This window comes from Leptinotarsa decemlineata, unplaced genomic scaffold (assembly GCF_025532065.1).
Source record: "Leptinotarsa decemlineata unplaced genomic scaffold, Ldec_3_MD MMD2_tig00000090_RagTag_RagTag, whole genome shotgun sequence".
NCBI classification, from domain to species: Eukaryota; Metazoa; Arthropoda; class Insecta; order Coleoptera; family Chrysomelidae; genus Leptinotarsa; species Leptinotarsa decemlineata.
In genome coordinates, this window is record NW_027412541.1 from 3865131 (window position 1) to 3892168 (window position 27038).

The following is a 27038-nucleotide window of genomic DNA, read 5'->3' on the forward strand; positions in this document are numbered from 1 at the left end:
CAGTCTCTTTGCTATTAGTGATATCAAAAATCATGCAGAAAGTCCTAAACCACCATATCCTCCAATATTTGGAAGGCTTCTACATTTGGCTTTCGGAAACAAAGATCAACAGGCGACCTTCTTTCGTATGTAACCCATATTTGGAATAACGAAATCGAAAAACATGGAGAATCAAGAGCTGCTGCGCTTGATATTTCTCAGGACCATGTGTGACATGAGGATTTGCTGGTCAAACTTTGATGCTATGGCTTGTCGAATTATTTTTGTATATGGCTCCTTAGCTTCCTTAAAGAACGTTCCCTACAAGTGGCCGTCGATGGATATCTCTCGAATACTTTCACCATCAAGGCTGGTATTTCTCAGGGATCCATATTGTCTCTAACCCTCTTTTAATTATATATCAACGTCTTGTTGGAGACAACCAAGAATCTAATATATTGCTTTGCTGACGACAGGACACTTGTCTTGTCATTACATTTGCATTCCAGGACATCGGCTGTGGATACATATCTTCACCGGCAGCAGGATATTGAATATCTTAATGAGGATTTAGAAGTAATTTGGAATTGGGGTTCAATTCAATTCCACAAAAACCCAGGCATCGGTTTCCTCCAGATATAATAATGCCAGATTAGATAATTTCGTTTTCTGCTTCGATAGGTTTGTTTGGTGTTGAAATGTACACCAATATGTCAGCATAATCATAACGCTGGTATTGCAAACGCTGCTTCTCAAAAGCTTGAAGAACTTTTTCGAACCAGAAAACTGTACACACATCATTAACATTTGGTGCTTTATAAAGCTCTGATCAGACCTTCTTTGGAGTATTGCTCCCATGTACGGAGCTCGGCGCCCAAACATATCCTGAAGCTGCTGGATTCCATCCAGAAAAGAGCCACCCGATTGGAGACGTGAACATCACGTACAACCTTGATAGACTAGCTAAAACATCAAAGGAAGGTTGGAGATTTGCCTATTTTCTATAGATATTTTCACGGGAAGTGTTCAAGTGACTTGGCACATTTGATTCCACCAAGAGCGGTACATGTCAGAAATACGCGACGGACTGTGGCTGCTCATCATTTCGAGGTTCAACTCAGTACACCTCGAACTTCACTGTTTAAGAACTCTTTTTTCAAATGGATTCAATCTCCAGCGATTCAAATCCAATGTGAATCAATACTGCCGCACAGGCACCGCTCTAAAAGTGCCTTAAGGATTTTCCTGTAGTGTTTGTGATTTGGCCTAAAAAAATAGAGATTCTATTGATTTTCCCAGTTATGAATGGAAAATTTGATTCATGTTACAGAAATAAGAAGAGGGATCTTGGTTAGTATTTAGTCTGATCCGATTATTTGATGTGACTAACTGGGACGACTGGGGTCACCTCTCAAGTGCAAATCGATGCAGCTCTGGCTACCAGGCATTGCAAGGTCAGGGTCGATATACACGAGCGCGGCCAACGTCATTCTCATGTTTTTATTTTCAAACTATCGGAAATTTCTGTTCTCGAGGAAAATATATATTCAACCTTGAAAATTGCGTTCAACTGTATACATCGCTTTTTAAATGTTTGTGTGCCATTCTTGTAGGATAACAAAAATCTGGTACATTTTCACTTAGTTGTTTGTGGACAAATCAAGGTGAAAAAATTCATATTTGGGATCGATAGGTAACAAAATTTGTTAATAGTTAATTTTCAAATTTCGGTTCCTATTATTAGCTATTCAAGCTTCATCAAATTTCAGAAAAATATTGAAATTGAAAAGTAGTGATAGGTAGTTGAAAAACAACAAAAAACACTTTTTGTGAAAATTTTGATTTGTGCTATTTATGATCATTTCAAAAGAGATATTAACTTAATTTCAAAAACACACTGCTTGAAAAGATATATAAAAGATATGTTGGTGAAAACGCTACGCATGTATTTAATTAAATTTTTACACCGATTACAAAATCAAGCCACGCCTTGGGATAGTTTGTTGGAATAATTATTGATTGCAAATTACTAAATCTTTGCATGAACAACATACTTCTATCATCACAAAGAACGAAATTTGGAAATTTTAGAGACCACTTGTTGTGGATCAACTGACAGTTTCACTTGTGGAGAGTAATGAGGTGACAAATTATATATAGTTGAGAATACCACACAACTTCTTTCAGAGCTAGTCCCATTAGATCTTCTTATTCTAGGACAATTAATAGTTTGATAGAATATCTGCACCATTAAATTTTCTTCAGTAAAACATGGTCCTAACATAGTCTTAGAAATTTGGATAGCTTCTAATAATGATCAAATCCATTTTGGCTGTTTTCATGACATTGACGGGTTCATATTTATTGTAACTATGGAAATTTAACACATGTTATCTTTTGCAAAATAAAAAATGACGTTGATGCTAAGAAACTACCTATTATTTTATTCCCAAAAATTCCTGAGTTGTGAAAAAGTAACAGACTGAATTCACCAAAAAATTTTGTTTGACAAAAGTAATAAACAATTCCCAATTGTTTCTAGGATGTGCTTCAGGCGTTCAGTACTAAAGAAGCTATTTTACTTTGCCAACCTTTCGCTTCTAATGGGAAGCTTCTTCAGGCCCTATAATTTATTAAATGTGGGGTTTTTCTTTAAATAACATTACAACATTATACTTACAGTAAAAATGAGTATGAAACAATTAATTGAACATTTGAATTGTAGGGTTATATTTTTAGGAGTGATTAATTTTTGGGAAACAAGCTTTTTGGCTTTCTACTACTCCATCTCGATACAAAAAAAGATGAGGGAATCTTCCAAAGAAAGAAAGGAAGTGATCAATTTGAAAATAAGAAACTCCATACATGGATGTGTAGATCATGTAAAGAAGTAACTTTCAGACACAAACTGAAAGAAAGTCCTCCTGAAACAGCTATTTCATATAAACATTGAAATTACACTAAAGCGAAAAAATTCTTTCGAAACAAATACTTCTATATGAATACTGAATTATACAGAAGATACTTTTCTTTACTCAGTTTGTATTTCAAACATTCGTTGTGGAATGAAATCAGATATCATTCACATGATAATTTCAAATTGTTATCCAATTTGGTACTGAAGAGCCTTAGGGCAAGTGTCTTACGGCGAAACATCGATGTATACTAGTGAGGATGACAGTGTTCCATGTAAGTGCAATTTGTTACCATTCATTTAAAGTAGAACCATGTGAATGATATCTGATTTCATTCCACAACGAATGCTTGAATCACAAACTGAGTAAAGAAAAGTATCTTCTGTATAATTCAGTGTTCATATAGAAGTATTTGTTTCGAAAGATTTTTTTCGCGTTCGTGTAATTTCAATGTTTACATGAAAGTAGCTGTTTCAGGAGAACTTTCTTTCAGTTTGTGTCTGAAAGTTACTTCTTTACATGATCTACACATCCATGTATAGAGTTTCTTATTTTCAAATTGATTACTTCCTTCCTTTCTTTGGAAGATTCCCTCATCTTTTTTTGTATCGAGATGAAGTAGTAGAAAGCCAAAAACTTTCTTTCCCAAAAAATAATTGAACATATAAATTGATAAAAAGAAGTGAAACATACCTTCACCTAAATGCCATTTTTCAATAAAGCATGACTATTTGATAGAATAATCGTTAAATCTTAAGAGATAGTTATTGATTGAAATGATTTTCATGATAATTATGTTTTTGGTTTAGTTCCAGTAAGTTACGAGATCAACAATGTCAGTTTTTTTACTGATACAATCAGAAGACATATTGATTTCGATCATTTCAAGAAAAAGGCGTTTGTAAGTATTTTTTTCTATACGTAAAACTTTGATATTAGTGTTATTTGGTTTATGTCCTGTTTCTATAGAGTGTTGTGCTAATGCACATGATTTCTTATTGAGTTTTATATCAATTTCATGTGACGTCATTCATTCATTACAAATTCTAAACGTTGTTTTAGTAACATCTAAAATACGATTGTAACTAGGAATGTTATGAATTACCCGTATTATCTGTATTATTCGTATTATAAAGTATTCGTTTTATCTTTCAAATTAGTATTTGAATTCATCATAGTTTTAATATTTTTTGGGGTACCTACTTTCATACTTTCTGTCAGGTGTCTGCCACATGTATCTACAAAGTCGTAGGTTCACATGAAAGACAACCTAAATTTGAGCATGTCATATGCACCTCTCCGGAAAATATTTAATTATCATATATCGGGTGTTAACAAATCTATTAGAGAGGTCATAACTTCTACACTATTACCTGTATCAAAATGAGATTTGGTATAGGTGAATGGTATGTGTAGAGGACAATTTTCACATATTTTTCACCGGATATGACTCCGGTTCTGAATTTTTAAATGGAACACCCTGTATATTGTAACATTTTTGGACTTCTGAGACAATTCTGGATCAGAATGTGACATTTTCGAAAGTTTTGACGCCTACTTATTTTTAGAGTCACTTTTGAAATTGCATATAGGTGGCCATTATTGGACGTAAACTAATCTAAGGATCTCAGGTGATATTAGGAAATTACAATCGTCCAGTTTTAGTGACTAGTATGTTAGCATGTTAGATATGAATAAGAGAAGTTGGCAAAATTACATTTTCTTGTCTATTATTTTTCAAACGGCGACCATTTTTCATCAAGCAACTTCCGAAAACAAAGATTTTTGACGAATCTAACGATACTAATTTATTTGCGATTGGATTACAAATGAGAACATAAATTAAATATTACTGAAAAAATACTTGATAATAATTTATTTACTTTTGCTAAGTGCGCCATGGATGATAATTTATTACTTTTGTAAGCACTTTCCGAAAAAAATATTTTTTGACGAATCTAACGTTACTAATTTATTTGCGATTGAGTCATCAAATTTATATCTATTAATTAATTAACTAATAATTTCAGTGATGCACTTACATTTTTTGTAATATCCTAATCTCTTGAAAATTTTACTATAGTTAATTTTCAAAGTGCATTTCTCCTTGTTCAAAACATTTCAGTTTATTCAATTGTTTCTCTCAACACGTTCCGTAACATTCGTAGCGTTATTCTTCTAAATGCCTGAAGAATCTTCTTTTCTAATATTTCGAGAGTGGCTGAAACTGTTGCATAGTAGACCTTTTCTTTAACTTATCCCCAAATGAAGAAATCTAGCACAGTCAGATCCGGTGAGCGGGCAGGCCACCGTACTGGACCATTAGTTGCAATAACTTGATTATTAAAATGCTCTAGTATAACGAAGCGGTGCTCCATCTTGTTGGGAGTGAATTTGCCGTAAAACTGCTGAAGGTAGATTCATTTTGGAGTAAACCTAAGGGTTTAACCCTGGTAACTGACCTTGAAACAAAGTTGGCCCAATTATTCTGTTTTCAACGATACCAGCCCAGACATTGACGCCAAATCTTTCTTGAAAATTGCCCTCTCTCATTGCATGTTGATTTTGTTGGGCCCAGTTTCGAGAATTTTTTTAATTAAACAGGTCATTATTTGTAACCATGATTCGTCAGAAAATAAAATGAAGTTAATAAAATTTGGGTTGACTCTATGATTTTGGAGCAACCAATCACAAAACACTACTCGTCTATCGCCATCGTCTACGTTCAAAAGTTGATGTAACTGATATTTAAATGCTCGATATCCGTGCGTTTTCAGCATTTTTCTCAAAAAATATTAATGGAGTTTTTTCCCAACACCAAGCCGTTATTTTAACACCTCGACACGCGTCACGATCACCAAGTGATCATCTTCAAGAGGAAGATTGAACAGTTTAATCTTCCATGAATGTCATGGACAGAATATGATGAACTGTTTTTCCGGGTTTCGGTCCGTGTTCTGTGTTTCTGATCCTGACAATAATTATTTTCACAACGTTTCGGCTAAGTCGCATTTGCCATCTTCTGGTGATGTCTGTAGTTTAGAACTAGACTGATTCACTCGAACTCTGTTCCTCAATTTATAGGGGTGAATTCACCTGGATTGCTCCCGATTGTTGCTGCCCGATTACCTGTGTTGCTGTATTGGCTGGGACAGCACAGTCAATCGGACCAATACAGGTAATCGCGCAGCAACAATTGAGAGCAATTCAGATGAATGGTATCATACTTTCAAATAATGAGGTACTGGAAAATACAGTTTTGCTACTATTCTAGAGTTGAAGATATCAATTTTCGGGGAAATATAGGTACATAATTGATATAACCTAAGGTTGGTAAGTTTTTGTCCTGTTACGTGTGATATAATCTAGTAGTCATAGTTTTTAAAAATATACGTTCATAGAACAATATACTGGCAACATTTTTTTAAAAAGTCAGCATTTCTGATTTTTTAGAAATCATCATCATGAACAACAAATCCAAATTCACTTCCATTTTCCATGAAACACGAGCAATGTATGCAAACATATTTCAGAATTAGGTATCAGTTTGTGTGAATATTATCGTGCACACAACTAATAAAAACTCAAATGCGCCGCATTATCAATATCACCTAACCTTCAAAATGTTACTAATTGAAAAACAAAGCAATTAGGGAGACATATTATTTGTTGGTCGACGTGGATCGTAAATTCTCTCAATGACCTTTCCCGTGACCGGGAACATTTGGGCCGCCGCCCCAATCGATACGACCCCGACATCCTTGACCTTAGCTATGCTGCACTTGAAATCCAGCCCAAACCTGCACAAATTTAGATCGCAGTAGTCATGAATTGCGCACGTCGCCCGATAGTACTGAATAAATGCAAAACGGTGCACTCGGTGCATTGTACAATCAATGGAGAATGGAAGTTCACGATATTGTTTCCTAGGTGACAGCGGACGATGGACGGACGTAACACTCTCAAGGAAAACAAATTATGTTTTTTATAATTTCAATTAGGAAATTGAAATTGTTGTTAATATTACCTTGGTTGATGAAAAGTTGACGATTGGTTTTGTTTGTGCGATTGTTACATTATACCTGTGCTAACTTTTCTGAGGAGAATAATAACTCTAGAGCAGCGGTTCTCAAAATTTTTTTGTGATGAAACCCTTTTAAAAAGCGGAATACTTGACGGAACTCTACAATGAAACATTAGTTTTTAAAAGTGTAGTCATTAATAATAAGCATAATGAAAGTACAATGTAACAGTTACTTATTACTTACTTACATAACAAGTATAATAATAGAAGATAATAAAAAATATATTTAACTAATGGGATGTATGAAACTGTTTTTTATTTCAACACGTTTTCATTAGCTTCACCTGTATGCTGGTCAGTTTGTTTGTAACTCTCAAATTCGGGATCTGTATTTGACAGAATTAACGACATTATTGTTTTATCTATTCGCGGGCAGATGGCGCTGTACATAACCTCCTTGATATAATTCTAACTCACTTTACATGTATTTCTTCATTTGTCTCCGGAATCGGAAAATATCGATGGTCATTTTTCTAAACAATAAGTATACGGCTGATTGATCTCAAAGTTTAGATAAAATAAATATGCTGATAAATGCGCTATTATAGCATACGAAACTAAAAAAATGAAAAATAAATAAACTAAAAAACACGCTTTCAAAGAACATCGAACTAAAAAGTATTTTTTTTAAATAAGTTTAAAACAATAACGAATGAAAAATACCAGTATTATTGTGAAAAAAGCGTGGGCTCTTTGTGTCCTATTTTTTGTATACCAAGCGCCCGTCGCTTTTTTACAATGATACTAGTATTTTTCGTTCGTTATTGTTTTAAGCTTATTAAAAAAAATATTCTTAAATTTTTAGTTTGATGTTCTTTGAAAGCATGTTTTTTAGTTTTTTTAAACTATATTTATTTCATCAATTGGTTGATATTAGACAGTTGAAGTCTCATATCAGGTTCAGTGCCCAGTCTATTGCAGTATTTTGTTTTCGTGGCTGCATAGGTTGAGAATCCTGTTTCGCACAAATATGTTGTTGGGAACGGAAGAACAATATTCAGACCCATTTTGGCAAGCATTGGAAATTAATCACGGATTCTTCACCAAAAACCCTTTAGAAGCGTCGTTTTGAACAGTGACATCATACTTGTGTCTGATGATATTTCTAAAAGACATTCATATATTTCGTTTGACATCCTTGTGGGCTTTTGCAAGTTGGGTAAAGAAGGACTATGAATCCATGAATTCAGTTTCATTTTTTTCTTCGGGAAAATACTTCTCAAAAGATGCGCGCATCGAAGAGATATATTGGACCAATTTTTCAAATACATCATCTTGAAATATTTCTGAGTCGTTATCGCCAACAAATTCACTGAGTGACGCGAAGCTTTCTATTTATCTCTTACCAACGCAAATTATCCAAAAATCTAATTTTCTTTTGAAGGTAGTTATTTTGTTACAGGCCTGGAACAGTATTGTCTGGTTACCTTTCAATGATAAATGTGATTCGTTAAGTTTTTTAAAGATATCTGCTATAAAAGACAGTCGGAATAACCAAGTTTCATCATACAAAAGGTCTTCCAAATTGAAAGGAGTATCCAAAAAAAACATTTGTAGCTCGGCTCTAAGGTTATATAGCCTCGTTGAAGTTTTACCCCGAGACAGCCATCGCACTTCTGTATGAAGCAGCAGTGTTTTATGTTTACTGCCATAGTCTTCACACAATAATGAGAACAATGGGGATTGTAGTGGTTGTTCAGTATTTATATTCATTATTATTTGTTTACTCTCTCATTTACCCTGTATATAATTATATTTAGTTTGATGTTCAGTTGTTGTAACTAAAACAAAGAGAATAAAAAAAAACTTTTTTGACTGACATTGAATTTCAATATTTCGTTCTTCGAGACCGGATTTAACTTAGATATTACAGGTAAAATACAACATTAATTGGTCCTTCGAGCCGGATTTAACTTAGATATTCCAGGTAAAACACAACATTAATTGGTCCTTCTACGCCTTTACCGAATCAACCTATTGAGACATGTAAAAAAATCGAAGAAGCGAGAGATTAGCGGAAAAACGGGAAAAGGAAGCGATTTCTATCAGTAGTGAAAGGAAACAAGACAACATTTCTTCCCGTGGCTTACAGTTGGAGCAGAGTAATGACATTGATGACAAAAACTCCACTTGTAAGTACTCACATGCAGACAGCAAGAAGAAAATGTCACGGCAGGGTTCCATTCAAGAAAAGAAATCGATTAAGTCCAAAACTAGTAGCGCCCGTTCAGAAAAAGTCAAAAAAGAATTGATGATTCAGACAGAAATCAAGAAGAAAGAATTGGAGCAGAAATTATTGAAGAAAGAACAAGAGATTCTCGACTTACAATTAGCCTTCAAGTTGTCACAAATAGAATATGAATCTTCGGATGTATCAGTGGAAGATGAGTCTCCATCATGTGGATCAGGGTCAGTGATTAACAATGGTTCGAATGTTCAAAAATGGGTAAACGAGTTCACTTGGAATGGTAATAATGACACAAAAAAATGCACGCCTTGCTGTTCTCAGGTATGTGAACCATTTTCTACATTGTCAAACGCAGAAATATATCCTACTCCTAAAAATGCAAACAACTGTCAAAATGACGTTAGGAAAAATTTCAATTCACGAGAAATGTCTAGTCAATCAATTGACAATAATGACATAAAGAAAATTTTGACTAGACAGAGTGTTCCGAAAGACTTGCCGAATTTTAATGGGGATCCTACAGAATGGCCCAATTTCATTCACCAGTTTGAAAATTCTAGTGCTTTGTGTGGTTATTCAAAAGAGGAGAATCAAAGCAGGTTACAGAAATGTCTTAAAGGTCCTGCCAAAAATGTTGCAAAATGTTGATAAAGTAATAGAATTATTAAAAAATAGATTTGCTCGATCTGAACATATTATTACTTTATTACTCGATCGTTTGAGAAAATTTCCAATAATTAAGGAAGACAAATTAGATATTTTGATAGCATTTTCAGACGAAGTTAAAAATTTTTTATATACTGTCCAGTCATTGGAGGAGAATGAACACTTATGTAATCCTTTGCTATTACAAGAACTTCTGAATAAATTACCGACTTCTTACAAATTGAATTGGGTAGAATATATTACTGAGAAGACAGTAAAAAATAAACTCATTAAATTTTGTTCATGGTTAGGATCTAAAGCTAATGCAGCTTGTCAACTTCAAATTCCACAAATTTCAGAATTCAAGGCTAATAAAGAAAATTACAGAAATAAAGATATCACTTTAGCCACAAAATTTGTTAGCAAAAAATGCATTTGCTGTAAAGATCAATTTCATGGTTTATTTTCATGTCATGTTTTCAAGTCGTTTTCCGTTGATGAAAGATAGTCCTTTGCGACAAAGAATAGAATTTGTTTTTCTTGCCTGACACCTTTTCATGGTTTGAAAAATTGTAGAAGAAAAAAGATATGTACAGTAGATGGATGCAAGAGAGTACATCATGAGCTTTTACATAAAAATGAAGAGAATAGAGAAACAAATTCTACTTCGCAAGTCACTGATATTGAAACCAATTGTCATATTTCATCAAATAGACGAGTGTTACTGAAAATTTTACCAGTCTCTATTTCGAATGGCAAAAAAGAAATTGATACATATGCTCTTTTGGACGATGCTAGTACCATAACTTTAATTGATAAAGATCTCGCTGATGATTTGGATCTTGATGGTCCTCAAAAGTATTTATGTATCCAATGGACAAATAATCAGACAGAAGAGCAGGATGACTCAAGAATTGTTACTTTCAAAATATCGTCAAAAACGTGTAATTCTAATTCGAATTTTTATTTGAGGCATGTTCGAACGATCAAAAATCTTTCATTGCCAAAACAAACTGTCGATATTGATTAGATTTCTTTGAAATATCCTTATATTGACAACAAAATACAATCTATGATCGATGTACGTCCTAAAATTTTGATTGGTCAAGACAATTGGCCATTGTTGGTAAGCAAGAAAATAATTTCGGGGCCTTGGCATGGACCCGCACTCACGAAAACATTGTTAGGTTGGGTAGTTCACGGAAATTTACATCATAGTAATGATAATATGAATACATTTTTTGTTTTGTGGATTTGAAAGAAAAAGATGAATTAGACATTCTCCATGACCTGATTAAAGAACAATGGAATCATTTCCTACTTCAAGACAATCTTTATCCAGAGAAGACATTAGAGCTCAAGAGATCATGGATTCTACAATGCGGAGAATAGGTGACATGTTTGAAACAGGACTGCTTTGGAAAAAGAGTAATCATCATTTACCGGAAAGTAAAAAAATTGCCATAAGAAGACTCGTTTGTACGGAAAGGAGAATGCACAAAGATGAAGAATTTGGTCGAATGTATTGCGAAAAGTTTGAAGATATGATTAAGAAAAATTATGTATCGAAAATTTCTAATGCAGAAGATAATCTCAACGACGGAAAAATCTGGTATTTGCCACACTTCGGTGTCATGAATCCAAACAAACCCAATAAATTACGAATCGTATTTGATGCCTCTTCGAAAAGTAATGGTAATTCCTTAAACGACTTTCTGCTGACAGGACCGGATTTGTACAATTCACTTCAAACAATTCTTTTGAATTTTAGAATCAAAAGATATGCGTTTTCAGCAGACATCAAAGAAATGTTTTTGAGAGTGAATGTCCGGAAAGAAGACAGATCAGCACAGATAATTTTATACAGAGGAATGCGAAGAGATGATGATCCAGATATATATGAAATAAATGTGGTATTTTTTGGTTCATCGTGTGGCCCGTGTTTAGCCCAGGAGGCCAAGAACAGAAATGCCAAAGAATTCCAAGAAGAAATATCCTGAAGCAGTCAGAGCCATCATCAATGATCATTATATGGATGATTATCTTGGGGGAGCAGATAATGTCCAGGAGGCAAAACAATTGATAAGGGACGTGATATATGTACATAGTAAAGGTGGATTCACTATATGTAATTGGATTTCCAATAACCCGATTTTATTTCAAGACATAGATGACTCACTATTGGCCAAATTTGACGAAAATTTGAATTCTTCAGAGGAAAGAATTTTGGGTATATGGTGGAACCCCAAAAAAGATATCTTTCAACTCAAAACAAAATTCCATAAAATTGACAAAAATTTATTGGAAGGTAACAGAAGACCGACAAAACGAGAAGTACTCAAGATCGTCATGTCAGTCTTCGATCCCCTCGGATTTCTCGCAAACTTTTTGATACAAGGTAAAATCATATTACAGAAAACATGGAGAAGTCAGATAGGATGGGACGACGAAATACCAGACAGTTTGATTATCAAATGGGAGAAATTCATACAAGATTTGAGGAAAGTTGATGATTTTAAATTGCCAAGACAATATTGTGAAATGAATAGGTCCGATTCTGAAATTCAGCTTCATATCTTCTGTGATGCCTCTGAGAATGCGTATGCAAGTGTCGCATATTTGAGATGGTCTGGAAAAGATAGCATTAAAGTTTGTTTTTTGAACGCACGAACCAGAGTATCACCAATAAAACCACTATCTATACCAAGACTTGAACTACAGGCAGCATTAATTGGATCACGGCTGGGTTCAAGCTTAAAAAGCGTTTTGAACTTAAAAATTGATGATACAATATATTGGACTGACTCGAAAACAGTATTATATTGGATTCGATCGGAAGCTCGACGCTTCAAAATGTTCGTAGCGCAACGTTTGGGAGAAATTCAAGAGCTCACGAATACTTGTGATTGGAGATATGTTGGAACAAAAGAAAACGTGGCAGATGAAGCAACAAAGCAGTACTCGAAGATGGATTTTTCTCCTGACTGTAGGTGGTTAAAGGGACCAGAATTTTTGTACATGACCGCAGAATTTTGGCCTGTTGAAGAAAAATTCAGAACAAATAATAATGGACAAAAAGTAGACTCAGAAGAAAATAATGAACTGGTTCATGTAAATATGAACGATAAAGGAAATGTAGTTACGACTGATCCAAATAAATTCTCTAAGTGGCAAAAATTATTGAGATCAACAGTGGTCCTGATTTGATATAATTAATTATTCTTACCGCTTCATCCATAACTAATTTCAGATTTAACGGCATTTTGCTTCACCGCAAGTGCTTGTCTATGCAGGATACAATTTCAGAAACTACAATTTGGCGCTTTATTTTCCATTCGTGACACTACTCCTGTTATTGCCTTGGCCCCATCTGTATAAATGTCAACGGCTGTCGGGCTGACATTTGTCGACGGTCGACAAATGTCAGCCCGAACACTAAACTGTTCTCTTTCGACATAAAAAACACGTACTCCAACATACCAGTCAACGAAAGTATAAACATCATATCTGAGAAACTAAAACACCAAAAAATAGACAAAACCTACATCAACCAAATGGAACGCAGTCTAAATACAATATGTAATCAAAATTATTTCGAATCTGAAGGGAAAATGTATAAACAAACAGATGGACTAGCGATGGGATTCCCACTATCTAGCATTATATCCGAAATATACCTGCAAACCATAGATGAGAAAATCTTAACAATAATAAAAACACATGATGAAAAAGGAGAATGGTTCAGATACGTTGACGATGGACTGTACATATCACAAAACAATGGAATAAGAATAGAACAAATAAAAAAAGAAATTAACGAAATAAATCAAAAACTATGTTTCAGCATTGAGGAAAAACACAACTCAAAACTTGACTACTTGGACATAACCACAGGATATAACCACAACAAAACACAATTTCAAATGGCAATATACAGGAAACCTACACAAACAAGCTCCACCATACCCGCAAGTTCAAACCATCCACCATCACACAAAATGGCTGCTTATAACGCATTCATATATAGAATGTTAAGGATACCACTCAGCAATGAAGCCCGAAACAAAGAACGGAAAGTCATATACCAAATAGCGAACGAAAACGGATACACCCAAAAGACAATAGATAAACTAGAAAACAGAATCATACAAAAAATACAGAACAAGGATCAAGCCACCTCAACAGACAAAACAACACAACGATGAACAGCATTTACGTACGTAGGACACCAAACCAAAAAACTAACAAACATCTTCAAACCACTGAACATCAACATAACATACAAGCCGAACACGAAGATAACACAAAAAATAAACAACTATGAAAAAGAAGATGACAAAGACTAAAACGGGATATACAGTATACAATGCTCGGACTGCAACAAATTCTATATCGGCCAAACCAAGAAAAAACTAATCCAAAGGTACAATGAGCACAAAAAGGCATACATAAATCCAATAGTATATAAATCAAACCTCGCAACACACGCCATACAAAACAAACATAATTTCCCCCACCAGAGAACATAAAACTCATAAAACAAGTCAACAAGGGAAACCGCATGGACATTTGGGAAAACTTGAACATCCATAAATTTAACAGTCATAAATCACTTATCGAGGAACAAGTACAAATCAAAACACAACAAGACCTCACATTCTATATATTAAACAAAACCATACACATTCCTAGAGAAGATCTAACACAAAGAAGAGTACCTGATGCAGGCAAATTTACCTAAAGTACCTGAAATATCTGAGTTGAGACGCTCTGACCGTATAAAGAGGCAGACGACAGGATGACAAGTTCAGTTTGAGGAGTGCCTAGAAGACGACAGTTGGTAATACTGTCGTCTTCTAGCGCTCGCAGATAATTAATAGAAGATATGAAGCTACAAATCCTTCCACGTTTAATGCCTTCAAGTCAACGTTCCCTTCCTCTCTATTATTAAAGTTACATGTCAGGATTGTGGGATCAAAATAATGCACGATAGTCACTGCGGAAAGGAATTAGTCTAAAGAAGAAATGTACAAAACTGATAAAATCATTATACAGCAGTACAACAATAAACACTTCTTTTCTAGCAGGTAGGTACTTATCGCTCCAAACGCTAATCGTCAACTGACTGAGTGTTGAGGAGCGTTCGTCGTTTTTATAGTCCTAGCCTGGATCTCGAACATTCTCAAAAATACTCGTGATGACGCCTGTAATAGATAAAAAGCCAAAATAAAAATAGAAATACAAAAAATGCGGTGTAAACAATCTCGACTTTATATTTTGAAGTTATCAAAGGGACTGCGCGGTCTCAAGTAGATATCGGCGGTGGCGGCATAGTGAAATTATACGGTACGTTCACCCAAATGGCTTGGAGTAGACGAACGCCGTCTCTCTGGCAAGGCTGCGGTAGCTTCATCTCGAGCGGCTGCCCGGCTTAACAAAGTATGCCAATCATTTGAATGAACAAAGTATACTGTGGTGGGTGGCGCCGCGTCAAAACGGTCGACCAGAGATAGGTGTTCTGAATTTGCTTCCAATTTCTTGCGGAACCCCTACAGGGGCATTGCGGAATCCTACGGTTCCGCGGAACACAGATTATGGCTGCTCTAGAGTATATCCTACTTGTTGTGGAAAGCAAAAAAAAATAGATAACTATAGGTGGTGGTACTGAAGGCTCCTCCGTATCAATTGCAGATACAAAGAAATAAACTCATGTTTCAGTGATAGGTTCATGCTTCCTTTCGACAGTAACAAATGATATCGAATTCTCATCGTGTAAAAGTTTCATGAAGGAAAATTTGAATTTCTTCCTTTTTACGAATTTCCGGTCAAAATGTATACTTGATCTCTGCAACATTCAAGGTCAACATCCAGGTAAGAACGTCTTCAAATTCTTGTCATCTCCAGATAACATATTGATTTGACCACATTGCTCTTGATACAAGCTACCAACTCGATTGTAGATCAAAGGAGGAGTTTGTTGTTTTATTAGAACTGATCTCAAATCTGTGCTGCGGTGATTTCTTCAAGAAGTTGTCTCTCAAAGTGGTTCACATTTGGGAGAAATCAATAATATTCAGCGAAAGGTGCCGATTTCTAATTTTCGCCCATCAGATATTTTTGTCACAAAAATCAATCATTTTTTTGAAAACTACACAAGAAAATGACAATATGGAATTTTCCTCACTTACGAAAAATAACAATCGAAAGACATACAGTGTGGCCCATTTCAAATGGAAACACCCATATTAAACAAATATTTCTTAACTGATTAGTATGTTATTTCAATAAGAAGACATTCAAGAAGTCCACTGGAATCATATTTCATGAACGAGTCCTCATTGTCATTGACCACACTATTCTCAAAGTTTTGAAATGATTTATGTTAAAATGACATCGATATACGTCCATCGTTAAAAAAGTTATGAGGAAACAAAATCTGAAAAATATATCATTTGGGTACCCGTCAAAATTATAACTAGCTCTACTGGATTCAGCAGCTTTGAGAATTCTATCGAAATTTGTTCATCACTAAAACATATAAGTAAAAACATATTGATCGACGACAAACAATGTTTTTCAAACTTTCTTCACTAACAACCTTTTCAATAATGAATATATTTCGATATAAACTATGATTAAAGTTTTGACATCGAAATGATGGGATAATCCAATGGTGAATTTTTCAAATTTTATTCCCCCTTAACTTTTTCAATAATGGACGTGATTTAACGACGAAATAAAATTAAATTACACGAATCTAGTTATCAGATATCTAGTTATCAATTTTTTTAATAGTTTTTTTTCGATTTTTGACATAGCGAAATAATAAAAGTTTGCACTGCAAACAAAGACTCATTCATATGAAATTTGGAAGTTTAGTATGCTCCACAAATGTCTACCTAATGAAACGAAAATTATTTTAATTGGTTGAAAATTAATATGAGGGTCCTTTCATTTCAAATGGATCAGACTGTATACAGTGTGTAAAATAAAAACTAAAAATTCAACTTGATCTACAAAATGAAGTTTTCTATTGGTTTTTGACAATCGCAATGCATATCGTTATGAATATGGAGTAAAACAATTCCTAACAACTCTTTGTTCATCATATGACTTCTAAACCAAGTTTGTGTTCTTTGCAGTTCAATAAAATCTGTCAATCATCAAGATATCTCTCATCTTACAATTGATATACTGAAATAAGTTAATTTTTGTTTTTTCTTGTAGTTCCTCGGGTTTTGTTATTGAATAACTTTCTTCGGGAAAATATTATGAGATGAACGTTTCATTTCTCTGTCATTCCATTTAGTAATTTTATTGGGTTTCAGCACATTTATGATCGACATTTGAGAATGATTTTTTTGCACCTACCGTTCCAACTTTTTTACTGAAATTTCTCTAAACGAAATAAAAAAACCTTCAAAGTGCCTCCCTAATCGGTAAAATTAATGGCCTGGATCATTTGGGATCTTGTTATTATTTATTTACATTCATTATATATCTTCTCACCTATTTTCCATTGATGATTTGATTTTGTTTGAAATCAGGGGCACGCTCATTGGCATCAAACACAACCATATGATTCATGCAAAGTAGGTACGAAGTTAATCGTTAATACGCCTTTGGCAGATACCGCAAAATTGTCACAAAAATATCTCCTTAATCACAACGTCCTATACTTTTTTATATTTCTAATTTTTAGATTCAACTTATGTCTGGAAGGAGAAATTCGATTCAACAGTTTTCTTGAAAAAATTGCTTCGAGACTTTCTTTCATATTAAGCTAATCAAACATGCTGTAGTATGTAGTATTTTTTACTAAAAATCAATGAATATCTCCAGTAGGTTCTATATTTACTGTATACCTGTATATTTTGGCAAATTCATTTCAAATTAAGGTAAATAACAAAGACTAGTTGGCAATTAACTTCACTATCACTTTCTTCTGAGTGCTCTTTCAATCGTAACACTTTCTTCACTTTTACTCTCACTCTCACGAAGTTGTGGTTGGAATGATTATGGAAAATTCTGGTCTGATTGCTGCAATCTAGTTTTTGTAAGAATTAATGAACTACTTACCAGAGATTCTACATAAAAATGTTCGCCCGTTTGAAAATATGCTGAAGATAAGCAGTTATTTACTTTGAAAACATTGCATTTCAATTAACTCGAAAGTTTTCTTATATTTATAAAGTTGATTTTGACGCCCTGGAATCGACACACTTACATATCAAGAGAACTCTCTTTCATATACAGGGTTTATTTGAAGTTTACTCACATTATTGTAGGTTTTTTCAAATTATGGTCAAAATTTTAGGGACCCATAATGAACGGATATCACATTTTGAACATAAATAACAATATAAACAGTTTCATTCACAAAAATCACAAATTAATTAAGTCAGTACTTGATCTCCTTGATTCGAATTCCTCTAACATCGAATTTTCACTACGTCGAAATACATTTTTTCCATTGACGAATTTCATCGTAGCGGGAATTCACGTATGAAAATACATCCTCGACATATGAATTTAACTGAAGGATGCCTTTGTAATCTCAACTTAATCTTAATCTCAACATTTCGACTATCAAGATCAAGGTAATTTCAAAAATGAAGCCAAAATTTTAAGTGAATCTGTTTAAAAATCTGTTGAAAATCTGTTTTTCGGTTAACCAGCTGTCGCATCCCTACGAACAAAAACCCTCAAAATTCGAAAGGAGATAAGGATTAACGAGGTCTTACCTTTTAACGTGTAATTCTTAAGACGTGTTGGACGATAGCAAGTGAAAATCGATCGATCAGCCTGGGCCTTGAACCACCGATCAACACGGCGGTCAATTCGAGTGAGTGAATAAAGCACCCACGTCGAACCGATCGGCTACCGACCGACCAAATAGTCGGAATTTTCAGACTAAAATCGGAATTTTGAGTTTAAATTCGTAATTTCGAATTTTAAGACAAAATTTTGATTATACATTCGAAATCTTGAGATTAAAGTCGTTATTTCGAGTTTAAAGTCGTAATTTTGAGTTTGAAGTCATTATTTCGAGCTCGAACTCGAAGTCAAAATTACGAGTTTGAAATCGAAATTTCGAGTTCAAAGTCGGAATATTGAAATTATAATCGGAATTTTCAGTTTCAAATCGTAATTTTGATTTGAGCTCAAAGTCAAAATGTGGAAATTAAAGTCGGAATTTCATGTTTAAAACCAAAATTTCAAGTTTCTAGTTGGAATTTCGTGTTTGAAACCAAAATTTTGAGATAAAAGTCAAAATTTCGAAATGAAAGTTGGAATTTTTGAGATTGAAGCCTAAATTTCGAGTTTAAAGTTCAAAGTTGAAATTTCGACTTTAAAGTCGTAATTTGAAGTCAAAATTTCAAGTTTGAAATCGAAACTTGAGAATGATAGTTGAAATTACGAGTATACACTCGGAATTTCAACTTTTATTAAAATTGAAGTCGAAATTTCGAATTTGAAAGTGGAAATTTCCAAGAAACAAATAATGGAAATATATGGCCATTCTGCGATTTCTTAACTTTGTCACTAATATGAAGAATAATAATGCAAGGAAAGGTTGAAGAAATGAAATTAACGATAATTGGACTCTTTCCATTATATACAGGGTGTCACTTTGAAAACTTCCCACCCTTAGTATCTCGCTTCCAGTAAATAATATGAGGAATCCAAAAAAATAGGTCGATTTTATAGTCAAGGAGGGGTATATGTTACCCTTAGAATCTTAAATGGGAAGGGGTGTCAAGTGGCACATCATTTTGTTTGGCGTTGAATTCTGCTTCCAATAGTCCCCAGATTTATTACTTTTTGATGAGTAGTTTCCAAAAAAAAAACGTTCTAAACTTACACATTTAATTAGAATTTGCCTGTTATGAGATGCATTATTATATTGACTCCTTTTAATGAAGATGGTTAGGAGTATAGGTGACACCGTTTCAACCCTTGAATGACAGAAATAAATGTATTACGCGTGGGATTTTTGTTTTTTACAAAATAAAATTTAATTTGCGGGAGAAAACATTTCAAACATAAAATCTACCCACACGTATCTTATAAACTGTTCGAAATAACATCCATTTTGCTATAAACACTAATAAAGTCTGTTTTAGTTAGAACTCCCCCCCCTACAACAGTACGGAAAACTTCACTAGGAATTGACTGGCATACTGCTGTAATTCGTCTTTCAAGTTCTTCAATATCAGAAGGTTGTGTTTGTTTTATAAACAACTAACTCAAGATGCCACCAAAGAAATAAATCTAAGGGTGTTAAATCCGGTGATCTCGGAGGTCACTCAACTACTTCCCGTCTGCCAATCCATCTACCTGGAAATCTCTCGTTTAAGCACTGTCAGACGGAAAGAAAATAATGATGTGGAGCAACGTCCTGCTGGAAATGTAACAGATCGTCCTGCAAAAGTTCATTACCTCTGCATCCATTCGAGTTTCTAGTTCTTGATTCATAGGAGGATCGATAGTCTCTTCAAGTATTCTAAGGTGAAGATTGCCAGTCAAGTTTTCTTCCAGAAATAATGGACCAATAATGGCACTTCCAAGAATACCAGCCCAAACATTAACTTTTTGTGGGTGTTGTGTATGCCCTTACCGAAAAATATGTAGGTTTCAGTCACTCCAATAGCGACAATTTTGTCTATTAACATTGCCAGTCAGAAAAAATTAACATTCATCGCTGAAACAGAAACAGAAGATTGGGGATTGTATTGACTCGATGAGACATACTTTCACAAAACTCTATTCTTCTATCATAATCATCCTCTAGGAGCTCTTGAAGAATCTTCATTTCATTAGGATGAAATTTATGCATTTTCAATGCTTATTGAAAATCCTTATTCTAACATCGTTAGATTTATTCGAGTTCGATAGTACTGAAAAAAATCCAGGTACAGATTAGCTAGTTTCCTATAAATTCACGAAGTGAAAGGAACATGATTTTCAGTGACTGGGGTTTTTTAATTTAGAAAGAATTTAGTTGATATACTGGGGGGTTTAATGCCTGAATTTGCCCTAAAATGTTTTCAATGGGAATGTTATGACACGCATAAACATACAATGTCTGTAACACCGAGCCTCTATTACCTAGAAGTTTGAGATGAAGGAATGAAACTATCTGATAACGTTTCATATGAAAATTTTTGCTATCATTGCATTCTACAGGGTATTCAGTTGAAGAGTGCAATATCAAAGTTAGGGTTTTTCAACAGAATATTAATTTTCATATTGGGATATTAGAAGTTATACTAAAAATAATGTATATTCATTCGTCCACATTTTTAATAAAAAGTCATTTGAAAATACTGTTTTATTATTAATATGTTTTGAAAATGTAGTATTTGACCAAAAACTCCTTCTCTGAAGTTATTCCTTTCAGAATGAGATTTTCGATGATTACGTTTTTTCATTATTGAAAATGAATTTGGCTGATATACAGAAGTCGTCACTATTCAAAAACATTCGTTTTCTCATTTTTCCCTCAAGGAAACTTTGTTATTTCATAGGAAACTCTCCCGAAATTTTTCGGACCAAATAAACCCAGTTGACGATGTGAACTCTTTCGCAGATTATTTCCTATGAGTTTTCATCCTAAATGGGGAAGGTTGAATATATCACTTTTTATTGATATAATACCCATAGATATTACTGTAGTTTTTTCTCAACACCAAACCGTTATTTTAACACCTCAACACGCGTTTCGATCACCAAGTGATCATCTTCAAGAGGAAGATCTTTCTCTTGAAGATCGAAACACGTGTCGAGGTGTTAAAATAACGGTTTGGTGGTGGGAAAAATCTCCAGTAATATTTATTACTTCATAAAATATATTACTTACAAGCTAGAAGGAGTTTAGCCTGAACAAGGCATCGACAACAGAATACTACTGAATAAATTTAATCTATTATCCTTTCAAAACCGAAGAACCTACTTGTTATATTCGGAAGGGGCAATGAAACACAGGTTGTCATTACACCCTTATATTACACCATCACTTTACAATGCCGAAAACATTCATAGAATGAATATCTCCAGTCGCAAAATGAAACAAAAATACATTCTTCATTGAATACAAAAAAAAACATAAATTAAAAATAGGCGTAGACAGATAAATTATTTTAAAACATTACACTACTACTCTATAATTTTCATTTATAAACTAGTGAATAATCTGATTGACTGTCCCGAACAACTCTCCCACTTCAACTTTCATGTTCCACAAATCAATTCTAGAAATGAACTGACTTTCTATCTACCAAATTCTAGAACAAATATAATACTCAAGTCACCAGTTGTTGCAATGAGCAAACTTCACAATCAACTCTGTGAAAATCTCGACATTTATTATGAACCTATTGGTCAAGTTAAGAACCACGTTAAGAAACTTTTCCACTAAAATACATGAGCCCAAATTGAAAGTTATTCTACCATGTGAGCTTATTACTACTACTGTATTACTGCTGAATTATGTTTTATTTTTGTAATACACCGGAACTATGTTTTTACTTGTTAGCTCTATATCTGACTTAGGGTTTTTTTTCAATGACTCTCCTAGCTTGCTGCACACAAGTGTTCCACCTAATTTTTTGCTTAACTCTCCTAAATGTTTACTTTATTTTATTTTTTGTTTACTCGCTTCAGGTGTTTCTAGTTGATAAATTAGTATTGTATTCATGTATATGTGTATGTATGTATATATGTATGTGTATTGGGTGTATACAGGCAGATATAAACTGTAACATGCTTGTTAATATTAATGTCTTGTTATTGGGATTTATTCCTGTTTAGACATTAAACAATATTTTTTTCATATATATAAATCTGAATCTTGAAAATCATAATTCATGTTTGAATATTCCAACATTCTTTGAATTCCTAAATGAAGAAAATCCAAATTGTTTTAACAACAAACGTCTTTGCCTTATCTTAGTGAAATTTAATATGAACATGCTCTCCAATAAAGATGAATCGAATTCAATGAAATGTATTTATATACGAGTATCTAATGATTTTCATTTGGGTAATGAAATGTTGCCCAAGAAACACAAATAGCTCAAAATCACTATTAGTGTGTTTTAGCTAACACACTAACCAGGATATCACTTATAAGTAGTGCTATTAGTGATCATTATTTAACTGTAATCCAACTAGAAATAAAATTACCTAAAACTAACGTGCCAATTCTCAGTTGAAGAGTACTGCCAGAAGAGTACTTCGACCACGCCACTGAAGATGACTGCCGCAATTGCAGTTGAAACATTTGGGGATTATAACCAAAGAAGATCACGGTAAAACCCGGAACCAGGCAAAAAAAATTCATTTCAATTCTCAATCTTATTTGTTCTTTCACGGATTTCAAATCTTATTATGTAATACTTGACAAAGGAAGTCCGAAACATTGTCGACTACCTTCAAACTAACGTTTAATAGGTGAAACCACCTCATCATTGCCTCTCATGTGAACCTACGCACGTGTGGCAGATACCCGACGCCAAAAACAACTAATTCAACCAATGCCGCGCAGAAAACTTAAGTGAAACCATCAGGCATATATGAAAAGCTGAAATTTATTTCTTTTGATCGGGACGACCACCGATAGACCGGTTTCGGAATATTAGCTCCTTGTCAATACCAGGAGGGTCACTCCAGACGGAATAAACCGTCTGAATATTTCGATACCTACAAAGTCGTAGGTTCCACAAACACATACTCCCACCCCGGAGTTGTTTGAGAAGTTGTTTCTGGACAGTGGTACATACTACTGAATGAACTGCAGATAGAACTCATGACTAGTTGGATAGAATTTTGTTTGTTTCGAATATTCAGACGTTTTATACCGTCTAAAGTGACCCTCCCAGTATTGATGAGGAGCTACTACTTCGAAATCGGTTGTGACGAATCTACAGGCCGCTTTTTCAGCTGATCTCACTATTGCTATCTCGGAATCGGTAGGACCTACAAGGTCGATAAAATTGGACAAAAGTTACCTCCATTTCGAATCACATGAAAAAGGCAGACGAAGTTTCAATACTGTTAAAAAAAATCTGTTTAAAATCTGTTTTTCCGTTAATGAGCTGTCGCGCCCATACGAACGACAACCCTCAGAAGTTGAGTAACGTGTGCGAGCAAAAGACTAACCTTTTAACATGTGATTCCTAACACGGTTGCAGAATTATCCCAGTTTCAACCAGATAAATTCTCTCGAGAAAAATATCTGGTCGAGGCGGGAATCGAACCCGCGGCATTCCGATCGTGAGTCGGGCGCACTACCACCGCGGCCAATTCCACACAATTACATTTGTTATAACCTGATATAAACCAATTTCGTTTTTTAGATTCCATCTACAACTCATTTTTTTTATTAGGGTGAAAATTTTTTGCCAAAAAAATTATCCTATCAAATTTGTCTATTTCTAGTCATGTGTGTCGAAATAACCAATGAAACCATCATTCCACTGATAACTACCCATGGATAGTTTTCACGGGTAGTTATCACTTATGTCATGACATTGCTAAGCAACCAACACAATAAAGTTGTTTGACATATCAGTAATTCAATTTATTTCGAAAATGTCACTTCCTCGCTTTGGTGTTCAAAATGATGCGGCAATTGACAAAATCATTGAAGAAAATACACCAAAAAATACTGTCAAATACAAGAACAGCAATTGTTGAAAATTACTGGGCACAATAATGGAAATTCCATAAAACCTTATTTGAATATTGATCAGGAACATCATAACCAAATAATCAATAGTATGCGTGGAAACACCTATGCAGTAACCGAGGCAAATACAGCAAGATCAACGGAATATCATTATACGAATTGTTCTTTTAATAACTGTGTGTTCAATAAATAATTTTGTTCGAATTGCAAAAAATTTTCTCACCGAATATCCCTCGAACATTGATAAATAACTCATAATTTTATCACAACTTCCTCAAGCACGTTATTTTAGGTAACATCCCTCCGCCTTCGGCGTCGGGATGTTACCAAATAACGTGCTTTCGAAAACTGTGATAAAATTATTTCGTTAGTTATCAATGTCCTTGGGATATTATAGCTGATAATACAAAAAACTTGCATTTATCTCAACAACTAACCAAGGTACATGGATTAACCGCTATCCAATTTACTCACAGGATCGAAAGATTCTTTTACGTAGGTTACGTAGATTCTTCGTAGGTGACGAAGACATTTTTACGCCTGTCTGATCTCTGACGATCCCTCGATTGATTTCAGCTGGGTTAAACTGCCGAAATAACGGACAGCATATGAGAGAAAACTATCCGATATGATTCAATAGCTGTTGTGATATTAGCCAGGGAAATTACTGTTTTCCGGTAGGAATTTGCCATATCCTTTTGTGTAGGGATGTTGAAAGAGGTGAATGTTTTGACTTTTTTACAAAAAAATTTCATTTTCTCAATGGGTATCCTCAATACGATCATCAGCCTGGGGCTTTGTTCACGAAATGTTATCTTTACTGCTTCACACAGGGGCCTTATTCTGGCAGGTTTATTCATCCGCACAATAAATGATTCGAAAATAAATACGAGTACTATGAATCAAATTCTCTAGTAACTTCAATAGCTTACTTATCGATTGACATATTTCTTCTGCATTTAATGACTATTGTCTTTCAGAGTTTTTGTGACCTAGTCAAGGTTTGCCCCAATTCCAAACAAACTTTCAGTTGCATTTGAAACATTTGTCCTTGACAAATAAACTTGCCGCCACTCCATCAGATATACGAGGTGAAGACAATTTGTATTCATTTTACTACGCTCCTACACTACTACGGCAGTGGAGCTTAATCCATTACTTTCCCTCAGAAGATCTAGTCGGAAAAGGATGCTGGATTAAAAGCGACTATTCTCTATCTACTGTATCTACTGGTACTACTTCTAGGGTATCTGTATCTGTTACAAGCACTAAGGTAATGTGCGAATGAATATACTCACTCGGAAGGAAAAGGTCTTGAATTAATGTGTGTTTTATTGAGAGAGTTTGCGGTTAGACATTGGTTAGATGGGGTATCTTACTGTTGATATTTCCAAAAATCCCCAATTCGATTGGAAAAAATTCATCACCTAAGATAAAAATATATTAGGAATGTACTACCTTATACCTATTGGCTTTCAAATCCACAACATGTGATTATTAGCATATGCTTCTAAAAAGTTTAGCCAAAAAAATTGGCAAAGCAAGAGCACGCAATAGAAATATGAAAATATGGACCGTTCAGGAACTCTCATTTATCTTTACTGCTTATAAGATATTTGAGAAGCCCTATTTGTATGTCCACTTAAAAATAAAAATTTTGTTTTTATGAATACTTTTTCACCGTAAATAATACTGAACGTTTGATTTCTGATAACATTATGAATCCCCCTTAAAGATATGCGTTACAAAAAAACTAATATCTATTGTGACGATAGAAAAGTTATAGCCAAGAAATGGTTGCCCATAGTTTATTATTATTGATTATTTCGAAACTATCATCTCTTCCAACGAACCTACACGGTAGGTTCAGACAAACCTCTGTGACGTATCTTGCATAAATGTAGGTCGAGAATAATTCAATGTCCATCGCGGTATCAGCCGGGGAGAAAGTTGTTTTCAATCAGACAATCACCAGAGTCTAGTAGAGATGAATATTTCGAAACTGCATTTTGAAAAATTCATTTTCTTATCCGTTTTTTTGGATACAGTCTTCAGACTTATTTTGATGTCTGTCACCTCCTTATGATTTGTCATTGAAATTATACTAATGAATCATCAACACCTTCCATCACGTCTGATGTAAGGTGAATTCTCTACGACAACAGGAGACGTTAAAGACAGTGGTTGGACACCGATTCACTTCCCAAAGGCGAAAACCCACCAAGAAAAAGACCATGGTTACTGTATGCTGGTGGTCAGCGGCTGGTGTGATTCACTATAACTTTCTGCAACCCGGCCAAACCATCACAGCAGAGTTCTATTGTTAGGTAATCAACGAAATATACCGGAAATTGCGTCAGCAGCAGCCAGCACTGGTCAACAGAAAAGGCCCGATTCTGCTACACGACAACGCTCGTACGCACGTTTCACAAATCACCGTTCTAAAATAAGGCGAATTGAGCGTCGAAGACATCTCGTCAACCGACTACCACCTTTTCAAGCACTTTGATCACTTTTCTCACCTTCACCAACCAG

General features: G+C 34.4%; 1 long non-coding RNA gene across 1 annotated transcript in view; it reads left to right on the forward strand.

The window, feature by feature from the left end:
• Nucleotides 1-996: 996 nt before the first annotated feature.
• The window catches only part of LOC141481192 (uncharacterized), a 74443-nt gene continuing 48401 nt past the window's right edge, over nt 997-27038 (forward strand). The window contains exons 1-2 of the long non-coding RNA XR_012464801.1: nt 997-1672; nt 3704-3795. This is a non-coding gene — a long non-coding RNA (uncharacterized lncRNA). The remainder of the gene's footprint in view (nt 1673-3703; nt 3796-27038) is intronic.